Below are 15,000 nucleotides of genomic sequence, written 5' to 3'. Positions count from 1 at the left end.
GCAAGCAACCCGAAGGCGAGTCGAAGACAACCCGAGGGACATGGAGGAATGCACCAGTGGAGTTCGCTGCACAGGCAGGGATCCGTCCAACTCGCACAAACCGAACACAACTCACGCGCCACGACGTACACTGTGCACCAGCCCCCCAAAACGAATCACCCCCCGAAGGACCAAGAAGCCCGACGAACGCACGAAAACATTTAGAGAGGCCGAGCAAGCACCGGTTAGCGCGAATGCAAATAACAAACGCAACAGGCAACTTTCGAGGGACATACTTCTCGCAACAAGCTTCCACAAGGAAAGCACAGGCAACTCGTTCGCACGCCAAAGCCAACCAAATGGCAATTTAACCGAGGGACATGCATTTCGCAAGGCAACTTGTACAATTACCCGAGGGACATGGCATGCTTGCCAAGGCCGTGGCTTGGCATGCTTGCCAAGGCCGTGGCATGACATGCTGCTGGCCAAGGCCGGGCATGCCATGCTGCTGGACAAGGCCGTGGCAAGGCATGCTGATGGCCGAGGCCGTGGCAAGGCATGCTGATGGCCGAGGCCGTGGCAAGGCATGCTGCTGGCCAAGGCGTTGGCATGGCATGCTGCTGCTGACCAAGGCTTGGGCTTGCCATGCTGCCGGCCAAGGCCGCGGCATGCCATGTTGCTGGCCAAGGCCGTGGCATGGCATGCTGCTGGCCAAGGCCGTGGCATGACATGCTGGCCAAGGCCGGGGCATGGCAAGCTGCTGGCCAAGGTCGTGGCATGGCACGCTGCTGGCCAAGGCCGGGGCATAGCACGCTGCTGGCCATGGCCGTGGCTTGGCAAGGTTGCCAAGGCCGGGGCATGGCGTGCTGCTGGCCAAGGCTTTGGCATGCCATGTTGCTGGCCAAGGCTGTGGCATGGCATGCTGCTGGCCAAGGCTGTGGCATGGCATGCTGCTGGCCAAGGCCGTGGCATGACATGCTGGCCAAGGCCGGGGCATGGCATGCTGCTGGCCAAGGTCGTGGCATGGCATGCTGCTGGCCAAGGCCGTGGCATGACATGCTTGCCAAGGCCAGGGCATGGCATGCTGCTGGCCAAGGCTTTGGCATGCCATGTTGCTGGCCAAGGCTGTGGCATGGCATGCTGCCCTAGGCCAACGTGCCACCGCCACCGCCGCGGGCCGCCACTCGACGCATCCCGTGCTTGGCTATGTAGTTTCGATGCCACAAGCCAATGCCACAAGCCAAGCGATGGCATGTGCCAAGCGCCCGCCTAGGCATAGGCGTGGCCTGTGGCCTGGCCATGCTGGCCAGCCTTAAGGGAGGTGCCCCCCCCTTATAATAGCCTGTTAAGCCCTTTTCAATCTGGCAGGAGGAAACATCAAGCATGTTCGAGGAGTCATAATGGGGTTTTTTTAAAAAGTAATGGTTTTTTGCCAAAACTTTCAACATGAAAGTTGTATGAAATAATTTAATACACCATAAAAAAAATTATAAAAAAATATTTGGCCACCGGAATATTTTATTTTAATTTATTTCAATTTTAATACTTAAAAAATAATAAAAATTACTAAAAATACTCAAAAAATTCTAGAAAAATTCCAACAATTATAAGATGAGGCACTAGTAATTATAGTAATTTTTTTAATTATTTTTTTATTTTTAATTTATTTTATTATAATTTTTATGAGTAAATAAATAATTAAAAAGCCCGACGAACGTGCAAAAACTCTTAGAGAAACCCAGCAAGCATCGGATAGCTCGAATGCAAATAACAAACGCAACAGGCAACTTCCGAGGGACATACTTTTCCCAACAAGCTTCCACTGGGGAAAGCACTAGCAACGTGTTCGCAAGTCAAAGGCAACCAAACCGGCTATTACCCGAGGGACAAGCATTTCGCAGGGCAACATATACGTAAGTCAAAGCCAAACCAAATGGCAATTACACGAGGGACAGGATTGCTTGCCAAGGGCGTGGCATGCGATGTTCTAGCCCAAGGCCAAGGCACGCCACGCTGCGGGACAAGGCCGTGGCAAGACATGCGGCTGGCCTTGGCCTTGGCATGGCATGCCGCCGGCTTTGGCTGGGCTGCGTTGGCCTTGCCATGGAATGTTGCTGGCTTCGGATGGGCTGCCTTGGCCTTGGCCTTGGCCGTGGCATGGCATGCTGCTGGCCTTGGCCTTGGCCTTGGCATGGCATGCTGCTGGCTTTGGCTGGGCTGCCTTGGCCGTGGCATGGCATGCTGCTGGCTTTGGCTGGGCTGCCTTGGCCGTGGCATGGCATGCTGCTGGCCTAGGCCTTGCCATGGCATGCTGCTGGCTTTGGCTGGGCTGCCTTGGCCGTAGCATGGCATGCTGCTGGCCTAGGCCTTGGCATGGCATGCTGCTGGCTTTGGCTGGCAGCCTTGGCCGTGGCATGGCATGCTGCTGGCCTTGGCCTTGGCATGGCATGCTGCTGGCTTTGGCTGGCCTGCCTTGGCCGTGGCATGGCATGCTGCTGGCCTTGGCCTTGGCATGGCATGCTGCTGGCTTTGGCTGGCCTGCCTTGGCCGTGGCATGGCATGCTGCTGGCCTAGGCCTTGGCATGGCATGCTGCTGGCTTTGGCTGGCCTGCCTTGGCCGTGGCATGGCATGCTGCTGGCCTAGGCATGGCATGGCATGCTGCTGGCTTTGGCTGGGCTGCCTTGGCCGTGGCATGGCATGCTGCTGGCCTTGGCCTTGATATGGCATGCTGCTGGCTTTGGCTGGGCTGCCTTGGCCGTGGCATGGCATGCTGCTGGCCTAGGCCTTGGCATGGCATGCTGCTGGCTTTGGCTGGGCTGCCTTGGCCTTGGCATGGCATGCTGCTGGCTTTGGCTGGCCTGCCTTGGCCGTGGCATGGCATGCTGCTGGCCTAGGCCATGGCATGGCATGCTGCTGGCTTTGGCTGGGCTGCCTTGGCCGTGGCATGGCATGCTGCTGCCCTTGGCCTTGATATGGCATGCTGCTGGCTTTGGCTGGGCTGCCTTGGCCGTGGCATGGCATGCTGCTGGCCTAGGCCTTGGCATGGCCTGCTGCTGGCTTTGGCTGGCCTGCGTTGGCCGTGGCATGGCATGCTGCTGGCCTAGGCCTTCGCATGGCATGCTGCTGGCTTTGGCTGGGCTGCCTTGGCCGTGGCATGGCATGCTGCTGGCCTTGGCCTTGGCATGGCATGCTGCTGGCTTTGGCTGGGCTGCCTTGGCCGTGGCATGGCATGCTGGTGGCCTAGGCCTTGGCATGGCATGCTGCTGGCTTTGGCTGGCCTGCCTTGGCCGTGGCATGGCATGCTGCTGGCCTAAGCCTTGGCATGGCATGCTGCTGGCTTTGGTTGGGCTGCCTTGGCCGTGGCATGGCATGCTGCTGGCCTTGGCCTTGGCATGGCATGCTGCTCGCTTTGGCTGGCCTGCCTTGGCCGTGGCATGGCATGCTGCTGGCCTAGGCCTTGGCATGGCATGCTGCTGGCTTTGGCAGGCCTGCCTTGGCCGTGGCATGGCATGCTGCTGGCCTTGGCCTTGGCATGGCATGCTGCTGGCTTTGGCTGGCCTGCCTTGGCCGTGGCATGGCATGCTGCTGGCGTAGGCCTTGGCATGGCATGCTGCTGGCTTTGGCTGGCCTGTTTTGGCCGTGGCATGGCATGCTGCTGGCCTAGGCCTTGGCATGGCATGCTGCTGGCCTAGGCCATGGCATGGCATGCTGCTGGCTTTGGCTGGGCTGCCTTGGCCGTGGCATGGCATGCTGCTGGCCTTGGCCTTGATATGGCATGCTGCTGGCTTTGGCTGGGCTGCCTTGGCCGTGGCATGGCATGCTGCTGGCCTAGGCCTTGGCATGGCATGCTGCTGGCTTTGGCTGGCCTGCCTTGGCCGTGGCATGGCATGCTGCTGGCCTTGGCCTTGGCATGGCATGCTGCTGGCTTTGGCTGGCCTGCCTTGGCCGTGGCATGGCATGCTGCTGGCCTAGGCCATGGCATGGCATGCTGCTGGCTTTGGCTGGGCTGCCTTGGCCGTGGCATGGCATGCTGCTGCCCTTGGCCGTGATATGGCATGCTGCTGGCTTTGGCTGGGCTGCCTTGGCCGTGGCATGGCATGCTGCTGGCCTAGGCCTTGGCATGGCATGCTGCTGGCTTTGGCTGGCCTGCCTTGGCCGTGGCATGGCATGCTGCTGGCCTAGGCCTTGGCATGGCATGCTGCTGGCTTTGGCTGGGCTGCCTTGGCCGTGGCATGGCATGCTGCTGGCCTTGGCCATGGCATGGCATGCTGCTGGCTTTGGCTGGGCTGCCTTGGCCGTGGCATGGCATGCTGGTGGCCTAGGCCTTGGCATGGCATGCTGCTGGCTTTGGCTGGCCTGCCTTGGCCGTGGCATGGCATGCTGCTGGCCTAGGCCTTGGCATGGCATGCTGCTGGCTTTGGTCGGGCTGCCTTGGCCGTGGCATGGCATGCTGCTGGCCTTGGCCTTGGCATGGCATGCTGCTGGCTTTGGCTGGCCTGCCTTGGCCGTGGCATGGCATGCTGCTGGCCTAGGCCTTGGCATGGCATGCTGCTGGCTTTGGCTGGGCTGCCTTGGCCGTGGCATGGCATGCTGCTGGCCTTGGCCTTGGCATGGCATGCTGCTGGCTTTGGCTGGGCTGCCTTGGCCGTGGCATGGCATGCTGCTGGCCATGGCCTTGGCATGGCATGCTGCTGGCTTTGGCTTGCCTGCCTTGGCCGTGGCATGGCATGCTGCTGGCCTAGGCCTTGGCATGGCATGCTGCTGGCTTTGGCTGGGCTGCCTTGGCCGTGGCATGGCATGCTGCTGGCCTTGGCCTTGGCATGGCATGCTGCTGGCTTTGGCTGGCCTGCCTTGGCCGTGGCATGGCATGCTGCTGGCGTAGGCCTTGGCATGGCATGCTGCTGGCTTTGGCTGGCCTGTTTTGGCCGTGGCATGGCATGCTGCTGGCCTAGGCCTTGGCATGGCATGCTGCTGGCTTTGGCTGGCCTGCCTTGGCCGTGGCATGGCATGCTGCTGGCCTAGGCCATGGCATGGCATGCTGCTGGCTTTGGCTGGGCTGCCTTGGCCGTGGCATGGCATGCTGCTGGCCTTGGCCTTGATATGGCATGCTGCTGGCTTTGGCTGGGCTGCCTTGGCCGTGGCATGGCATGCTGCTGGCCTAGGCCTTGGCATGGCATGCTGCTGGCTTTGGCTGGCCTGCCTTGGCCGTGGCATGGCATGCTGCTGGCCTTGGCCTTGGCATGGCATGCTGCTGGCTTTGGCTGGCCTGCCTTGGCCGTGGCATGGCATGCTGCTGGCCTAGGCCATGGCATGGCATGCTGCTGGCTTTGGCTGGGCTGCCTTGGCCGTGGCATGGCATGCTGCTGCCCTTGGCCGTGATATGGCATGCTGCTGGCTTTGGCTGGGCTGCCTTGGCCGTGGCATGGCATGCTGCTGGCCTAGGCCTTGGCATGGCATGCTGCTGGCTTTGGCTGGCCTGCCTTGGCCGTGGCATGGCATGCTGCTGGCCTAGGCCTTGGCATGGCATGCTGCTGGCTTTGGCTGGGCTGCCTTGGCCGTGGCATGGCATGCTGCTGGCCTTGGCCATGGCATGGCATGCTGCTGGCTTTGGCTGGGCTGCCTTGGCCGTGGCATGGCATGCTGGTGGCCTAGGCCTTGGCATGGCATGCTGCTGGCTTTGGCTGGCCTGCCTTGGCCGTGGCATGGCATGCTGCTGGCCTAGGCCTTGGCATGGCATGCTGCTGGCTTTGGTCGGGCTGCCTTGGCCGTGGCATGGCATGCTGCTGGCCTTGGCCTTGGCATGGCATGCTGCTGGCTTTGGCTGGCCTGCCTTGGCCGTGGCATGGCATGCTGCTGGCCTAGGCCTTGGCATGGCATGCTGCTGGCTTTGGCTGGGCTGCCTTGGCCGTGGCATGGCATGCTGCTGGCCTAGGCCTTGGCATGGCATGCTGCTGGCTTTGGTTGGGCTGCCTTGGCCGTGGCATGGCATGCTGCTGGCCTTGGCCTTGGCATGGCATGCTGCTGGCTTTGGCTGGCCTGCCTTGGCCGTGGCATGGCATGCTGCTGGCCTAGGCCTTGGCATGGCATGCTGCTGGCTTTGGCTGGGCTGCCTTGGCCGTGGCATGGCATGCTGCTGGCCTTGGCCTTGGCATGGCATGCTGCTGGCCTTGGCCTTGGCATGGCATGGCATGCTGCTGGCCTAGGCCTTGGCATAGCATGCTGCTGGCTTTGGCTGGGCTGCCTTGGCCGTGGCATGGCATGCTGCTGGCCTTGGCCATGGCATGGCATGCTGCTGGCTTTGGCTGGGCTGCCTTGGCCGTGGCATGGCATGCTGGTGGCCTAGGCCTTGGCATGGCATGCTGCTGGCTTTGGCTGGCCTGCCTTGGCCGTGGCATGGCATGCTGCTGGCCTAGGCCTTGGCATGGCATGCTGCTGGCTTTGGCTGGGCTGCCTTGGCCGTGGCATGGCATGCTGCTGGCCTTGGCCTTGGCATGGCATGCTGCTGGCTTTGGCTGGGCTGCCTTGGCCGTGGCATGGCATGCTGCTGGCCATGGCCTTGGCATGGCATGCTGCTGGCTTTGGCTTGCCTGCCTTGGCCGTGGCATGGCATGCTGCTGGCCTAGGCCTTGGCATGGCATGCTGCTGGCTTTGGCTGGGCTGCCTTGGCCGTGGCATGGCATGCTGCTGGCCTTGGCCTTGGCATGGCATGCTGCTGGCTTTGGCTGGGCTGCCTTGGCCGTGGCATGGCATGCTGGTGGCCTAGGCCTTGGCATGGCATGCTGCTGGCTTTGGCTGGCCTGCCTTGGCCGTGGCATGGCATGCTGCTGGCCTAGGCCTTGGCATGGCATGCTGCTGGCTTTGGTTGGGCTGCCTTGGCCGTGGCATGGCATGCTGCTGGCCTTGGCCTTGGCATGGCATGCTGCTGGCTTTGGCTGGCCTGCCTTGGCCGTGGCATGGCATGCTGCTGGCCTAGGCCTTGGCATGGCATGCTGTTGGCTTTGGCTGGGCTGCCTTGGCCGTGGCATGGCATGCTGCTGGCCTTGGCCTTGGCATGGCATGCTGCTGGCTTTGGCTGGGCTGCCTTGGCCGTGGCATGGCATGCTGCTGGCCATGGCCTTGGCATGGCATGCTGCTGGCTTTGGCTCGCCTGCCTTGGCCGTGGCATGGCATGCTGCTGGCCTAGGCCTTGGCATGGCATGCTGCTGGCTTTGGCTGGGCTGCCTTGGCCGTGGCATGGCATGCTGCTGGCCTTGGCCTTGGCATGGCATGCTGCTGGCTTTGGCTGGCCTGCCTTGGCCGTGGCATGGCATGCTGTTGGCCTAGGCCTTGGCATGGCATGCTGGTGGCTTTGGCTGGGCTGCCTTGGCCGTGGCATGGCATGCTGCTGGCCTTGGCCTTGGCATGGCATGCTGCTGGCTTTGGCTGGGCTGCCTTGGCCGTGGCATGGCATGCTGCTGGCCATGGCCTTGGCATGGCATGCTGCTGGCTTTGGCTGGCCTGCCTTGGCCGTGGCATGGCATGCTGCTGGCCTAGGCCTTGGCATGGCATGCTGCTGGCTTTGGCTGGGCTGCCTTGGCCGTGGCATGGCATGCTGCTGGCCATGGCCTTGGCATGGCATGCTGCTGGCTTTGGCTCGCCTGCCTTGGCCGTGGCATGGCATGCTGCTGGCCTAGGCCTTGGCATGGCATGCTGCTGGCTTTGGCTGGGCTGCCTTGGCCGTGGCATGGCATGCTGCTGGCCTTGGCCTTGGCATGGCATGCTGCTGGCTTTGGCTGGCCTGCCTTGGCCGTGGCATGGCATGCTGCTGGCCTAGGCCTTGGCATGGCATGCTGCTGGCTTTGGCTGGGCTGCCTTGGCCGTGGCATGGCATGCTGCTGGCCTTGGCCTTGGCATGGCATGCTGCTGGCTTTGGCTTGCCTGCCTTGGCCGTGGCATGGCATGCTGCTGGCCTAGGCCTTGGCATGGCATGCTGCTGGCTTTGGCTGGGCTGCCTTGGCCGTGGCATGGCATGCTGCTGGCCTTGGCCTTGGCTTGGCATGCTGCTGGCTTTGGCTGGGCTGCCTTGGCCGTGGCATGGCATGCTGCTGGCCTTGGCCTTGGCATGGCATGCTGCTGGCTTTGGCTGGCCTGCCTTGGCCGTGGCATGGCATGCTGCTGGCCTTGGCATGGCATGCTGCTGGCTTTGGCTGGGCTGCCTTCGCCGTGGCATGCCATGCTGCTGGCCTTGGCCTTGGGGCTGGGCTGCCTTGGCTGCGGTTCTTATCACTAGACGTGCGTTGCGTGCGAAGGCGTGCAAAGGCGTGCGCGACCATGCGCGCAACACGCGCACCGTGGTCAAAAGACCACGCGCGCGGTATTCGCACAGGCCACGCTGCCCACGCCGCGGGCATGCCAGGCCGCCCAGGCCGTGCGCATGCCATGCCGTGCTGCCCAGGCCGGCTGCATGCCAGGCCGCCCAGGCCGTGCGCATGCCATGCCGTGCTGCCCACGCCGCGGGCATGCCAGGCCGGCTGCATGCCAGGCCGCCCAGGTCGTGCGCATGCCATGCCGTGCTGCCCACGCCGCGGGCATGCCAGGCCGGCTGCATGCCAGGCCGCCCAGGCCGTGCGCATGCCATGCCGTGCTGCCCATGCCGCGCGCATGCCAGGCCGCCCACGCCCGCGCGCATGCCACGCCATGCTGCCCAAGGCCGCGCCCAGGCCGCGCAAGGCCGCGCCCAGGCCGCCCAAGGCCGCGCCCAGGCCGCGCAAGGCCGCGCCCAGGCCGCCCAAGGCCGCGCCCAGGCCGCGCAAGGCCGCCCAAGGCCGCGGTCCAGGCCGCCCAAGGCCGCGGCCGAGCCGCCCCAGGCCGCAGCCCAGGCCGCGGTCGAGCCGCAGTGCATGTAACCCAAGGCCGCAGCCCAGGCCGCGCCCAACATGGGGCGTACCTGCCACTGCCTTGCCCTGGGCAAGGGAGGTGCCCCCCCCTTATAATAGCCTGTTAAGCCCTTTTCAATCTGGCAGGAGGAAACATCAAGCATGTTCGAGGAGTCATAATGGGGTTTTTTTAAAAAGTAATGGTTTTTTGCCAAAACTTTCAACATGAAAGTTGTAGGAAATAATTTAATACACCATAAAAAAAATTAAAAAAAATATTTTTTTACAGAAAATATTTTATTTTAATTTATTTCGATATTAATACTTAAAAAATAATAAAAATTAATAAAAATAGTCAAAAAATTATGGAAAAATTCCCATAATTAAAGGATGATTCACTAGTAATTATAGAAATTATTAAATTATTTTTTTCATTTTTTTTATTTTATTTTGATTTTTTTATGCCAAATAAGGGCTTTAAAAATTCGAAAAGCTCCAGAAAAATTGCAAAAAAATAGGGAATGACATTTAAAATTGATTGTAGTGCATTTTTAATTGTGTTGCACGGTTTGGGTAAGATTATAAAAGAATCATGTTCAAAAAGATCGATCGAGGCGGTGGCACGCCATGGCCTTGGCCTTGGCCTTGGCCTTTGCCCGCGGCCTTGGCCTTTGCCTTGGCCTTGGCCATGCCTTGCACAGGGACTTGGCCTTGCCCACTGCCTTGGCCTTGGCTTTGGCCTTGGCCTTGGCATGGCATGGCATGCTCGCCGAGGCCGTGGCATGCCTTGCTGCTAGCCAAGGCCGTGGCGTGGCATGCTCGCCCAGCCCGTGGCATGCCGTGCTCGCCCAGCCCGTGGCACGCCATGTTGGCCCAAGGCATTGGCATGGCATGCCGGCCAAGGCATGCTGGCCAACGCTGCACAAGGCGGTGCCATGGCATGGCATGCTGACCAAGACCGTGCCATGGCATGCTGGGCGAGGCCGGGGCATGGCATGCTGGCCGAGGCCGTGGCTTGCCATGCCGCCACGGCCGTGGCATGCCGGGCAACGGACCGGCATGGCCCAGCCCGTGGCACGCCATGTTGGCCCAAGGCATTGGCATGGCATGCCGGCCAAGGCATGCTGGCCAACGCTGCGGCACGGCGTGCTGGACAAGGCGGTGCCATGGCATGGCATGCTGACCAAGACAGTGCCATGGCATGCTGGCCGAGGCCGTGGCATGGCATGCTGGCCGAGGCCGTGGCTTGCCATGCCGCCACGGCCGTGGCATGCTGGGCAACGGACCGGCATGGCATGCTGGCCGTGGCGGTGGCACGACATGCTGGCCAAGGCAGTGGCATGGCATGTAGGCCAAGGCTAAGGCATGGCACGCTGTGGCATGGCACGCTGGCCAAGGCAGTCGCAAGGCATGCGGGCCGAGGCCGCGGCACGGCCCGCTGGGCAACGCGGTGGCATGGCATGCTGGGCAACGCCGTGGCAAGGCATGCGGGCCGAGGCCTTGGCATGGCATGCTGGCCGAGGCCGTGGCATGGCATGCGGGCCGAGGCCGTGGCATGGCATGGCATGCGGGCCGAGGCCGTGGCATGGCATGCGGGCCGAGGCCGTGGCGTGGCATGGCATGGCATGTTGGGCAACGCCGTGGCAAGACATGCGGGCCGAGGCCGTGGCATGGCATGTTGGGCAACGCCCTGGCAAGCCATGCGGGCCGAGGCCGTGGCGTGGCATGTTGGCCAAGGCTAAGGCATGGCACGCCGGGCAACGCGGTGCATTGGCATGCTGGGCAGCGCGGTGGCAAGGCATGGGGGCCGAGGCCGTGGCATGGCATGTTGGGCAACGCCGTGGCAAGACATGCGGGCCGAGGCCGTGGCATGGCATGCGGGCCGAGGCCGTGGCACGACATGTTGGCCAAGGCTAAGGCATGGCACGCCGGGCAACGCGTTGGCATGGCATGCTGGGCAACGCGGTGGCAAGGCATGCGGGCCGAGGCCGTGGCATGGCATGTTGGGCAACGCCGTAGAAGGGCATGCGGGCCGAGGCCGTGGCATGTCATGCGGGCCGAGGCCGTGGCATGGCATGTTGGGCGACGCCGTAGCAAGGCATGCGGGCCGAGGCCGTGGCATGTCATGCGGGCCGAGGCCGTGGCATGGCATGCGGGCCGAGGCCGTGGCATGGCATGTTGGCCGAGGCCGTGGCAAGGCATGCGGGCCGAGGCCGTGGCATGGCATGTTTGGCAACGCCGTGGCAAGACATGCGGGCCGTGGCATGGCATGGCATGCGGGCCGAGGCCGTGGCACGACATGTTGGCCAAGGCTAAGGCATGGCACGCCGGGCAACGCGGTGGCATGGCACGCCGGGCAACGCGGTGGCAAGGCATGCGGGCCGGGGCCGTGGCATGGCATGTTGGGCGACGCCGTAGCAAGGCATGCGGTCCGAGGCCGTGGCATGTCATGCGGGCCGAGGCCATGGCATGGCATGCGGGCCGAGGCCGTGGCATGGCATGTTGGGCGACGCCGTAGCAAGGCATGCGGGCCGAGGCCGTGGCATGTCATGCGAGCCGAGGCCGTGGCATGGCATGCGGGCCGAGGCCGTGGCATGGCAAGTTGGGCGACGTCGTGGCAAGGCATGCGGGCCGAGGCCGTGGCATGTCACGCGGGCCGAGGCCGTGGCATGGCATGCGGGCAGAGGCCGTGGCATGGCATGTTGGGCGACGCCGTCGCAAGGCATGCGGGCCGAGGCCGTGGCATGGCATGCGGGCCGAGGCCGTGGCATGGCATGTTGGGCGACGCCGTAGCAAGGCATGCGGGCCGAGGCCGTGGCATGTCATGGCATGTTGGGCGACGCCGTAGCAAGGCATGCGGGCCGAGGCCGTGGCATGGCATGTTTGGCAACGCCGTGGCAAGACATGAGGGCCGTGGCATGGCATGGCATGCGGGCCGAGGCCGTGGCATGGCATGTTGGCCGAGGCCGTGGCAAGGCATGCGGGCCGAGGCCGTGGCATGGCATGTTTGGCAACGCCGTGGCAAGACATGCGGGCCGTGGCATGGCATGGCATGCGGGCCGAGGCCGTGGCACGACATGTTGGCCAAGGCTAAGGCATGGCACGCCGGGCAACGCGGTGGCATGGCACGCCGGGCAACGCGGTGGCAAGGCATGCGGGCCGGGGCCGTGGCATGGCATGTTGGGCGACGCCGTAGCAAGGCATGCGGTCCGAGGCCGTGGCATGTCATGCGGGCCGAGGCCATGGCATGGCATGCGGGCCGAGGCCGTGGCATGGCATGTTGGGCGACGCCGTAGCAAGGCATGCGGGCCGAGGCCGTGGCATGTCATGCGAGCCGAGGCCGTGGCATGGCATGCGGGCCGAGGCCGTGGCATGGCAAGTTGGGCGACGTCGTGGCAAGGCATGCGGGCCGAGGCCGTGGCATGTCACGCGGGCCGAGGCCGTGGCATGGCATGCGGGCAGAGGCCGTGGCATGGCATGTTGGGCGACGCCGTCGCAAGGCATGCGGGCCGAGGCCGTGGCATGGCATGCGGGCCGAGGCCGTGGCATGGCATGTTGGGCGACGCCGTAGCAAGGCATGCGGGCCGAGGCCGTGGCATGTCATGGCATGTTGGGCGACGCCGTAGCAAGGCATGCGGGCCGAGGCCGTGGCATGGCATGTTTGGCAACGCCGTGGCAAGACATGAGGGCCGTGGCATGGCATGGCATGCGGGCCGAGGCCGTGGCACGACATGTTGGCCAAGGCTAAGGCATGGCACGCCGGGCAACGCGGTGGCATGGCATGCGGGCCGGGGCCGTGGCATGGCATGTTGGCCAACGTCGTAGCAAGGCATGCGGGCCGAGGCCGAGGCCGTGGCACGGCATGCGGGCCGAGGCTGTGGCATGGCATGTTGGGCGACGCCGTAGCAAGGCATGCGGTCCGAGGCCGTGGCATGTCATGCGGGCCGAGGCCGTGGCATGGCATGCGGGCCGAGGCCGTGGCATGGCATGTTGGGCGACGCCGTAGCAAGGCATGCGGGCCGAGGCCGTGCCGTGGCATGCGGGCCGAGGCCGTGGCATGGCATGCGGGCCGAGGCCGTGGCATGGCATGTTGGGCGACGCCGTAGCAAGGCATGCGGTCCGAGGCCGTGGCCTGTCATGCGGGCCGAGGCCGTGGCATGGCATGCGGGCCGAGGCCGTGGCATGGCATGCGGGCCGAGGCCGTGGCATGGCATGTTGGGCGACGCCGTAGCATGGCATGCGGGCCGAGGCCGTGGCATGTCATGCGCGCCGAGGCCGTGGCATGGCATGCGGGCCGAGGCCGTGGCATGGCAAGTTGGGCGACGTCGTGGCAAGGCATGCGGGCCGAGGCCGTGGCATGGCATGCGGGCCGAGGCCGTGGCAAGGCATGTTGGGCGACGCCGTAGCAAGGCATGCGGGCCGAGGCCGTGGCATGTCATGCGGGCCGAGGCCGTGGCATGGCATGCGGGCCGAGGCCGTGGCATGGCATGTTGGGCGACGCCGTAGCAAGGCATGCGGTCCGAGGCCGTGGCATGTCATGCGGGCCGAGGCCGTGGCATGGCATGCGGGCCGAGGCCGTGGCATGGCATGTTGGGCGACGCCGTAGCAAGGCATGCGGTCCGAGGCCGTGGCATGTCATGCGGGCCGAGGCCGTGGCATGGCATGCGGGCCGAGGCCGTGGCATGGCATGTTGGGCGACGCCGTAGCAAGGCATGCGGGCCGAGGCCGTGCCGTGGCGTGCGGGCCGAGGCCGTGGCATGGCATGTTGGGCGACGCCGTAGCAAGGCATGCGGTCCGAGGCCGTGGCATGTCATGCGGGCCGAGGCCGTGGCATGGCATGCGGGCCGAGGCCGTGGCATGGCATGTTGGGCGACGCCGTAGCAAGGCATGCGGGCCGAGGCCGTGCCGTGGCATGCGGGCCGAGGCCGTGGCATGGCATGTTGGGCGACGCCGTAGCAAGGCATGCGGTCCGAGGCCGTGGCATGTCATGCGGGCCGAGGCCGTGGCATGGCATGCGGGCCGAGGCCGTGGCATGGCATGTTGGGCGACGCCGTAGCAAGGCATGCGGGCCGAGGCCGTGGCATGTCATGCGGGCCGAGGCCGTGGCATGGCATGCGGGCCGAGGCCGTGGCATGGCAAGTTGGGCGGCGTCGTGGCAAGGCATGCTGGCCGAGGCCGTGGCATGTCATGCGGGCCGAGGCCGTGGCATGGCATGCGGGCCGAGGCCGTGGCAAGGCATGTTGGGCGACGCCGTAGCAAGGCATGCGGGCCGAGGCTGTGGCATGTCATGCGGGCCGAGGCCGTGGCACGTCATGCGGGCCGAGGCCGTGGCACGTCATGCGGGCCGAGGCCGTGGCATGGCATGTTTGGCCACGCCGTGGCAAGACATGCGGGCCGTGGCATGGCATGGCATGCGGGCCGAGGCCGTGGCTCGACATGTTGGCCAAGGCTAAGGCATGGCACGCCGGGCAACGCGGTGGCATGGAATGCTGGGCAACGCGGTGGCAAGGCATGCGGGCCGAGGCCGTGGCATGGCATGTTGGGCAACGCCGCAGCAAGGCATGCGGGCCGAGGCCGTGGCATGGCATGCGGGCCGAGGCCGTGGCATGGCATGTTGGACGACGCCGTAGCAAGGCATGCGGTCCGAGGCCGTGGCATGTCATGCGGGCCGAGGCCGTGGCATGGCATGCGGGCCGAGGCCGTGGCATGGCATGCGGGCCGAGGCCGTGGCATGGCATGTTGGGCGACGCCGTAGCAAGGCATGCGGGCCGAGGCCGTGCCGTGGCATGCGGGCCGAGGCCGTGGCATGGCATGTTGGGCGACGCCGTAGCAAGGCATGCGGTCCGAGGCCGTGGCATGTCATGCGGGCCGAGGCCGTGGCATGGCATGCGGGCCGAGGCCGTGGCATGGCATGTTGGGCGACGCCGTAGCAAGGCATGCGGGCCGAGGCCGTGCCGTGGCATGCGGGCCGAGGCCGTGGCATGGCATGTTGGGCGACGCCGTAGCAAGGCATGCGGTCTGAGGCCGTGGCTTGTCATGCGGGTCGAGGCCGTGGCATGGCATGCGGGCCGAGGCCGTGGCATGGCATGTTGGGCGACGCCGTAGCAAGGCATGCGGGTCGAGGCCGTGGCATGTCATGCGGGCCGAGGCCGTGGCATGGCATGC

The sequence above is a fragment of the Camellia sinensis genome, chromosome 6 (assembly GCF_055761805.1).
Source record: "Camellia sinensis isolate YWXY chromosome 6, ASM5576180v1, whole genome shotgun sequence".
NCBI classification, from domain to species: domain Eukaryota; kingdom Viridiplantae; phylum Streptophyta; class Magnoliopsida; order Ericales; family Theaceae; genus Camellia; species Camellia sinensis.
Note: the sequence above shows the minus strand (reverse complement) of the source record.